Source organism: Eumetopias jubatus, unplaced genomic scaffold (genome assembly GCF_037043125.1).
Source record: "Eumetopias jubatus isolate StellerSeaLion01/CBP00866 unplaced genomic scaffold, mEumJub1_p1.0 scaffold_1, whole genome shotgun sequence".
NCBI lineage: Eukaryota > Metazoa > Chordata > Mammalia > Carnivora > Otariidae > Eumetopias > Eumetopias jubatus.
This window is the reverse complement of record NW_028274807.1, coordinates 99,421,654-99,429,914: the sequence shown is the minus strand read 5'-3', so window position 1 is coordinate 99,429,914 and position 8,261 is coordinate 99,421,654. Positions and strand designations below refer to the sequence as shown.

At 38.0% G+C, this 8,261-nt stretch overlaps 1 pseudogene; it reads right to left on the bottom strand.

Moving 5' to 3' along the window:
- Positions 1 to 967: 967 nt before the first annotated feature.
- On the bottom strand, positions 968 to 2,092 carry LOC148165038 (hsc70-interacting protein pseudogene; annotated as a pseudogene).
- Positions 2,093 to 8,261: the final 6,169 nt, after the last annotated feature.

The following is an 8,261-nucleotide window of genomic DNA, read 5'->3' as shown; positions in this document are numbered from 1 at the left end:
CAGGGAGCCCGATGCAGGGCTCAATCCCAGAACCCTGGGATTATGACCTGAGCCAAAGGCAGACGCTTAATGACTGAGCCACTGAGGCGCCCCTTCCACTTTTGTTCTTTTGCATGTGTCTGACCAGTTTTCCCAACATCGTTTGTTGAAGGGACTGTCTTCCCCATTCCATGTGCTTGCCTCCATTATCGAAGATTAATTGACCATATAATTGTGGGTTTATTTCTTTTTTTTATGTGGAAATAATGCAAACATTTATTTTCTATATCAGACAAGAACACAGCTAAGTAATCCAATTCTGCTGCAGCATTATAAAAATTATCCCTTCACCACAGTGTAAGATTTAAATGCATCTGCACAAGGGTGCACACTATATAAAAGGAGTAAGGTTGCTGCTGCCCTGCCAAGCACTTCTGGTCCCTACCCAGGTCATACTGCAATACTGGTGGCCCAATGGTTTTATCCAAATAAATTGTGTTTAAAAAATAAAGCTTTTAAAGACAAGTCAAAATGCCTCAGAAACCATATCTCCAACTCAAACTTCATCTATTTAAATGTTGTATCTACCTCCCACTAATAAACCTTTCACTCAAACTGAGCAATAAATCTTCCACACTGAAGTGTCTTCCTTGCCCAATTAATCCAAAGGAAAAAAAACTGAAATGATTAGTAAAGAAAAATGTAGGGACTAACACACCCTTTTAATATGTTTTTAAATATTTTTAAGGTTTAAAAAGTGTTAAAGTTTGTAATTCCTAGTAGGAAAACATTATCTGAATGAATACCCTAATGGCAAACCACTATAGAATGTTTCAGTTGCATCTGGGGCAGAGGGGTAGGGATTCTCTTCACAGCACCCCAGCTTTCTTCATGAGAAGGTCAGAGGTACACTGGTTTGTATTATTGCGACATCCATTAGGTGATAGTTGCTCTTCCTTCAGCAAGGGCTTTATTTGTCAGAAGGGCATTATGCTTGACCTCCAAATTTGGCTGACAATTTACTGATGAGATTCATAACCTTTGGATTGCTCTGATATTTTGACATATTCACTGGGTTCTGGGCCACATCCTGGAAGGCCACCATAACTTCTGGATCCTGCATGGCTGCGAGAACCTCTGGATCACTAAGAATTTCATTGAGCCCAGGCATTCCTGCCATTCCAGGCATCCCCCCTGCCATTCCAGGCATTCCTCCAGGAAAATTACCAGACATTCCCCCAGGAAAGCCACATGGGAAAGAGCCATACTGAGCTACTGATTGTCGTTTGGCTTCTTCCTCCCTCTGGGCTCTCTCATGTTCTTCCCGAGTCTTCTTAACCCTTTCTATTCTTTCTTTGATCTCTCGCTCTTCACGTTTTCGCTCATACTTTCTCCGATGTTCAGCAATTTTCTGGGCCCTCGGTTGAACTTCTTTCAGCATTGCACTAGCATCTTCATCGTAATCCAGTTTACAAGCAAGGGCAAGATCATGTGCTGCTTATTCCCAATGGCCCAGAAGTCTGTGTGCTTTCCCTCGCCACTTACAAGGCTGAGCTGAATCAGGATTTATTTCAATAGCTCTGTCACAGTCTTGAATGGCAGCATTTGGCTTCTGTAATTTGATGAAGACACTGGCTTTCTTGGCATAGAGAATGGCCAAGCGAGGATTCAGGTTGATGGCATCTGTGAACAAGTCAATGGCTTTCTGTAGTTTGCCATCATTTAGGGCATCAATGGCAGCCACTTTTTTATCATTTGCCTGATCCATCATTTCCTCGGTTATCTCTACATTTTCATCTCCCATTTCTTGAGGGGCATCAGTATCTGGTTCAATCACACCTTCATTGTCAATTTCTAGATCACTTTCCTCACTTGATGATTCGTCTGTCTTTATGTTTTCCTCCGCCTTCTTACTATCTGTTTTTTCTTCCTTGATGTTGTCTTCTGATTTAGTTTTATGAGTGGCAGGTGGTATTTTACCCCCCATGCTCTCCACCCACTCCCGCGGGAAGCTCATTTCCTCGGTGTGCAGAACGCTTGGATCCTGCTTACACATTTTCACGAAGGCCCGAAGCTCGCTCACTTTGCAGGGGTCCATGGTCCAGAGGCGGTGGCAGGCGGCAGGCGGCAGGCGCGGCTGAGGTTGCAGCCCAATTCCAGGTCCGTGTACTAGCTCAGCATGATCGTGTAGAAGGGGCAATTGTGGGTTTATTTCTTTATTCTTTTATTTTCCATTGATCTATATGTCTATTTTTGTGCCAGTATCATGTTGTTTTGATTACTACAGCTTTGTAATATAATTTGAAGTCTGGATTGTGATGCCTCCAGTTTTGCTTTTCTTTTTCAAGATTGCTTTGGCTGTTTAGTGTCTTTTGTGATTCCATACAAATTTTAGGATTGTTTCTTCTAGTTCTATGAAAAATGCTGTTGTATTTTGATAGAGATTGCATTAAATCTGTAGATTGCTTTGAGTAGTATAGACATTTTAACAATATTTTTTCTTCCAATCCATGAGCAGAATGTCTTTCCATTTCTTTGTGTTGTCTTCAGTTTCTTTCATCAGTGTTTTATAGTTTTCATTAAATATTTTTTTGCTTATTCATTCATTCATTAATTCACTTGAGAGAGAGAAAGAGCATGAGAGAGAGTGAGTGTGAGTGGGGGTGTGGAGAAGGCAGAGAGAGAAGGAGAAGCAGGCTGCCCCCCGAGCGAGGAGCCCCACACTTGGATCATGACCTGAGTTGAAGACAGATGCTTAACTGACTGAGCCACCCAGCTGCCTCAGTGTTTCAGAGTTTTCAGAGTACAGGTCTTTCACCTTTTTGGTTAAGTTTATTCCTAGGTATTTTATTAATTTTGGTGCAATTGTAAATGAGATTGTTATCTTAATTTCTCTTTCTGCTGCTTCATTATTAGTGTATAGAAATGCAACAGATTTTTTACATTGATTTTTTTTATCCTGTGACTTTACTGAATTCATTTATCGGTTCTAGTAGTGTTTTGGTGGAGTCTTCCAGGTTTTCTGTATATAATATCATGTCATCTGCAAATAGTGAAAGTTTGACTTCTTCTCTGCTGATTTGGGTGTCTTTATTTCTTTTTGTTGTCTGATTGCTGTGGTTATGTCTTAGCACTATGTTGAATAAAAGTGGTGAAGAGTGGACATCCTTGTCTTGTTCCTGATCTTGGGGGAGTTTTTCCCCATTAAGGATGATGTTAGCTGTTGGTTTTTCATTTGTGGCTTTTATTTAGTTGAGGTATGTTCTCTCTAAACCTACTTTGTTGAGGGTTTTATCATGAATGGATGTTGCACTTTGTTAAATGCTTTTTTTTTTGCATCTATTGAAATGATCATATTTTTTTTTAAAAGATTTTATTTATTTCTTTGAGAGAGAGAATGAGAGAGAGAGCACATGAGGGGGGGAAGGTCAGAGGGAGAAGCAGACTCCCTGCTAAGCAGGGACCCCCCCCCCAATGCAGGACTCGATCCCGGGACTCCAAGATCATGACCTGAGCCAAAGGCAATCGCCCAACCAACTGAGCCACCCAGGCGCCCCAATGGCAATCATTTTTAAAAAATTTTTATCTGAGTATAATTGACACACAATGTTACATTGTGTATCAGGTGTACAACATAGTGATTCAACTTCTTTACATGTTATGCTACACTCACCACAAGTTTAGTTACCATCTGTCACCATACAACACTATTAAAATATCATTGACTATATTTGCTATGCTGTACCTTTTATTCCCATGACTTATTCATCCATAACTGGAAGCCTGTATCTCCAACTCCCCTTCAACCATTTTGCCCATCCCCTACCCTCCCTTCCCTCTGGCAACCATCAGTTTGTTCTCTGTATTTATAAGTCTGATTCTGTCTTTTGTTTGTTTATTCATTTGTTTTGTTTTTAGATTTAGCATATGAATGAAATCATGGTATTTGTATTTCTCACTCTGACTCATTTCACTTAGCATAATATCCTCTAGGTCCATCCATGTTGTCACAAATGGCACTAACTCATTCCTAGGGCTGTGTAATATTCCTCTGTGTTGTATATGTGTGTGTGTGTATATCTTTCTTATACATTTATCTATCGGTGGACACTCAGACTACTTCTGGGTGTTAGCTACTATAAATAGTGCTGCAGTAAATACAGGGGAGTATATATATAGTTGACAATGTTGAGACTGAGAAATAAGGAAAAAGAGGTAATGGCTGCATATAGTACATACTGAAGTACTTTATTTATCCAAGAATCTTTTTTTTAATATTTACTCTGTGTTGGAATCTGTGTTAGGATACTTCATGGGATACTTTGGTGATAAAAATAGATGAACTCTTTGTCCTGTGGATCATTTAGTAAATATAGCTGTAGTTGATGAAAAAATACAAAAAAATGGTGGATAAATAGTAGGATGAATCACATCTTCTCTTGGCATTCTTGTAAGTGACTGCTTCATCCTGTGCAAATAAATTAATGAAGCAGTTAGTGGAAAATATTTAGGGGATGGTTGAAAAGGAGGCTATGAGTGACTAATGGGTATGGCCATTTACAAAGGGGTAAATTTTATTTTTAAAAGCATTACAATTAGCAACTTTTAAAAGAGTGAAAAAGAGAGAGAGACTTATTTCTTATGTGATAGCAAGGGTCTGTGTGCTTGTTTTTCTTTGCCAATGCCAGTGGGATGACCTGCTGGTTAGCAGCTTAGTAGGACATTATATTATAAATCTTTAATACATTATATAAATTCTCAAATATCTTCTTTTAATTCTTCAATGTTGCAATTTTGTCTTTTTGACAATTTTAACTACATTTCCTGGATCTTCCAACAGCTTCTCCTTTGTTTCCTTTAAATCAGCTCTTCTGATTCAGTTTAAACATTGTACTCAGGAATTTTACCATCTGCTTTAGAAACAGCATATTTTATTTTTAAGATGTTATTATCCCTTGAGATAATTTTATTTCTTTTCACAGAGCTCCTCAAAATCATTCAGTGTTCAGGACTCCCTTGACCTAATACTTCTCTATTATGTATTTTCATTCAGTATCTCCTCACATCATGCTCTATATTCAAAGAGCAAATGTGATCCTTGTACAATATGTTGAATATATGTACTATATTCTGGTCAAGAGCCCGGAGGTATATGATAAGGAGAACAATAAACATCTGAACATTAAGACACACATGTGGTTTATAGATGACTCTGTATAATATCTGTTATTTGTTGAATGAATAAAAATGTTTTTCTGTTTCTATCCCCAAGCAATTAAAGGAGGTGGTTAGGAAGTTAATTATACTTTTATACTTTAATTCATTTTATTAGACTCCAGTACTATTCATGACTCCTTAATAACCTTTGGCTTGTAGAATAATATAGTAAGCTTCTTTTAATCTAAATTTCAGTCATACTACCCATAAACTGATGAGATGATCTGCCCTTGACATGCTTATTCTTAGATATGCATGCTTGAGAAAGTTTTATCATCCAGTATATATATATAATTTTATGTCCTATTACATTTCTCTCTAGGAGATTCTTCAATAGATTAAAATAATTCTCTTGAAAATATGAGCATATTATTCCTCTTTTCTTAGTTTCCCATTATACACAAAAAGTTTTATTTTAGTCCCTGAACAATCATATATTCATGTCAGTACCTGCAAGCATATGTGCCCTAAATGTCAGCTCCTTCAGTTAATCAATATATAGAAGTTTGATTTTTTTCCCCCAGAATTGTGTTTCTATGAAAATCTCATGTTTCCTATGAATATCTTCTGACATTAAATGAATGAGTCAATCAGTTTACACTTGTTTTGTCTATGAGTTAAAGAATAACATTATGCTTACTAGGACACTATCTAAAATTGTGTGTGTGTGTGTGTGTGTGTGTGTGTATGTGCATATAACATATCCATATACTGTTGCACAATTCAACTCTTGCACTTAAATTTATCCAACTTTACATAAAAATTTTCACTTCTAAAACTTCTCTACCAACATGAACAGCCCTTCACTTGGATTTCTTTTTTGTTTAATTTGCACTAAGAGAAGTCATTTAAGTCTAATCACAAGGGGTTTAGTAAAGTCAGAAACAAAGGAAGGAAACCAGATTGACATGATTTGTAAGGCTGCTGCTTAGCAACTGAGTTGTCCACATCCCTAGCTCCGTGGTTCATTCTCATACAGAAGCCTCCTAAAAAACTGAAAATAACCCTGTATCAATGACCTTTGGAGTCACTTACAAATATCTGAAGCTGAGAATGATAAATCTGCATTTGCCAGGTTTCTATGATAATATATATGCCATTGTATAGAATTGTTATCATATTTAATTTCTTATCCAGTCTTTCCATATTATTTTTATCCCAAAAGAAATTTTCCCCTCCAGGTGGATCTTTTACTTAATTCAAAAAAGAAATCACATATCTTCAAGTACCTACCAGGTAGTGAAATGTTAATGTGGACTTCAAATCTGCTTCATAATTAGACTGGAGTGCATCTTAAAAATAACAGTAATCTTTTTTTAAGATTTTATTTATTTATTTGGGAGAGAATGTGAGCGGAAGAGAGGGCACAATCTGGGGGAGAGGCAAAGGAAGAGGGAGAAGCAGACTCCCCGCCAAGCAGGGAGTCCAACGACTGTTCTTTTCTGGAACTCAAATACTGTTTGTCTGCAGATGAACAAAACAGAGTGCCTAAGCTATTTTTTTCCTGAAACATCTGAAGCTCTAGATGGCTACTTTAAGCTCCGAGCTTTTTATTCTCTTTCAAGTTAGTATTAACTTTATATTAACTTTGTATCTGTTGTCAAATCAGTTTCAATTACTATCAGAATAATAGATTCAACAGTGTTTCAAAATTCCATGGCAAAATTTTGTTTTCTATTTTGAAAATGAATGTTACTCGGTCTGGATCATCAGCATGACTTCCAAAAGAATACATCCAATACTCACAGTAGTATCCATTACTAAATAAAAATTGTTTTCCTGTTGCTTTCTTTAAGATGCTTTATGAGAGACTAAGTACATTGGCCAATTCCCCAACTTAACACTGTGATTAAAGAATTTAACTGTTTTTCTGCTTCCTTCATGGATAGCCTCATCCTTCTGCTTTTTATAAGGAAGGCGATGACCAATGTCTATGCTGTATGGACCCCAAAATATTCTTAGAATTCATAATAGAAGTATTGTAATTTAGGACTACACCCCCCCCACACACACACAGGTGTATTATCAGTACTCGGCAAACTCTTCAAGATCTGTGTTACCTTGTTTGCCTCTAAGCCAGTGACTTTGGCTTTTTTTTAAAAAAAGATTTTATTTATTCATTTGGGAGAGACAGCGAGAAAGAGCAAGAGTAGGGAGGAGGAGAAGCAGACTTCCCGCTGAGCAGGGAGTCCAATGCGGGGCTGGATTCCAGGACTCTGGGATCATAACCTGAGCTGAAGGCAGACACTTAACCAACTGAGCCACCCAGGCCCTCGACTTATATACATATAACAACCAAACCCTTTACTCAAGAATAAAATGTTAAGTGGGATGCCTGGGTAGCTCAGTCAGTTAAGCATCTTCCACTGGCTCAGGTCATGATCCCAGGGTCCCGGGATTGAGCCCCTCATCGGGCTCCCTGCTCAGCGGAGAGCCTGCTTCTCCCTCTGCCTCTGCCTGCCGCTCTCCCTGTTTGTGCTCCCTCTGTCTCTGACAGATAAAAAACATCTTAAAAAAAAAATAAAATGTTAAGTGTCGATTCAATAAATGTCAAATGGCTGTACACTGGCATCTCTGGTTCTCTACTTAGAGGTGGAGTTATGAGCCCTTGATGGGCCAGAGACATGGCAGAGCCTTCCTCTCCTTTCTCTAAAGACACAGTGGAATTCTAATGGGGAAAGCAAACAAACAAACAAACAAACCTGGCTCCTAAGAACACAGTTTGAGCACTCTTTCTGTAGGTGTTTCCATGGCATGGAGGGAATATTTGAAAACTCATCTTGATGTTAGTTTATGTAAAAAGGGTAATGACATTTTCATTGCTCTTGCTGCGGATTGCCCATGAAATACTCATTTTATCAAGGTGGATAGGGAGGTAGTCCAAACTCAAGCATAACTAAAATGATGAGTTCTCATACATTTTTCCTAAGTGGTAAGTGCAACATGAAAAGACTCAAGTGAGTTTTTTTTTATGTAAATTTTTTTTTAAAGATTTTATTTATTTATTCATGAGGGACAGAGAGAGAGAGAGAGAGAGAGAGAGGCAGAGGGAGAAGCAGGCTCCC